Source organism: Brassica oleracea, chromosome C8 (assembly GCF_000695525.1).
Source record: "Brassica oleracea var. oleracea cultivar TO1000 chromosome C8, BOL, whole genome shotgun sequence".
Lineage (NCBI taxonomy): Eukaryota > Viridiplantae > Streptophyta > Magnoliopsida > Brassicales > Brassicaceae > Brassica > Brassica oleracea.
In genome coordinates, this window is record NC_027755.1 from 1,554,419 (window position 1) to 1,556,046 (window position 1,628).

The window sequence follows — 1,628 nt, forward strand, 5'->3', positions numbered from 1 at the left end:
TTAGTGCTGACGTTACTTTGCTAGTTGCCCCACGGTGGGCGCCAACTGTTTAATCAGAAAACGGTAATAAAGAAGATATGAGTTTTAACAAAGACGTCTTATTTACGGTCGGAGAAAACGTTCAGTCGGTTACAAGGGAAACGAAGAGAGTGCGACAGAAAGGAAGCCGGTGGCTCGATGAGCTACCGGAAAAGTACAACTAACGGCGAGATGAAGCAAAGGTGAAAACCCTAATCTAATCGCCAAGTATTAGTCAGTGATTTCGGATCCTTTTCTCGTTGTCTCCCCTTTCCCTTATATAGACGTCCTGATGCCTCGTCCTTGACCTGATTTACGCCATCTTGGTGGGCCTCCTCTGCTGGGCCGAGAAGCCCGTAGGCGTCCGAGCAGCCGCTGAGCCGAACGTACTTCAGTCGATGATGATCAACTAAAAGTACTCAAGAGTCAAGCCGAGAGACCTGACTCTTGAGCCGACCGATCGAGTCGTCGCTCTTCCTAATCCGGGCCAGACCTTCCTATTCCTCGGGCCTTGTGGGATGGTCAAATCCATCCTCTACAAAGACGATGCCATGTGTTATATAAATCAGCTGTTGTTTGGACATCCAAAACATGTTCTGTGCTTCGATCTTTCATTTTATAGCCAAACTAACTCATTAATAATACAACTTATTTTGTCGAGTTGATCTCTTTCAAAGAGATAAGTCAAACAAAAATAAAAGAATTGTGAAGAGAGATAAAGAAAGACGAGGAAAAGGAGAAACAAGAGACGATGGGTTATTGTTTTGCGATTAAGCTGTGTTTATGCATCTTCTTTGCACTTTCAATCGTCTCTACGGCTCGAATCGGTTTTTCATTTTCAGGTAATTAGAAGATAATTAAAACTGTTTAGCTCATCATCTCATCCACATATATACAATAAAGAGAATAATTTAGAGTTTTTACATATCCTCAATACTTCGTTGGATTGCTCAGTCTCTTCGATCGACTATAGTGATCTATCATAATCTAAGTAAAAAGAGTTTAGATATATCTCGTATACATTCAAATAGTTGATTAATTCTTGATACATGCGTGTCGAAGGAAATAGATAGACTCTTTCGTAATATATTATTCATATCATCTGTGGTTGTAAGTTAATTATAGCTTCTTGATATATATTTGAATCGCATGCATAACAGGAAATGAAAAGATGGTGGTGAGAGGAAGATCATTGATGATGGTGAGCACCAATGACTACGACGAGCCATCGGCGAACGGCAGACACAACCCACCTGGTGGGAGGCATGGTGGAGGTCGGAGAGGGTGAAGAATACAAAATGTTTCTTATTGTTAACAATTTTTAAAGAAAATAACGAGATTATGTTTTGGATATATATTTTTAAAGTTTACTCATTTATATCATCACGTTCATCTCTTTATATATTGAACAAATAAAACCGGAAAATAATGGGCTTTTAGCAAAATTGACCTAAAACTCAAAGTCAAATACAAAACTAACCTCTTTTTTTTTTGAAATTAGTTTTGCCATATTCACCCCACAAGTTCATATAATTCACGAAAATGCCATCAAATTTTCTTTTTCTTTTCTTTTCGAAAATGACATTTTTACTCTCTCATCTTCAAGTAAT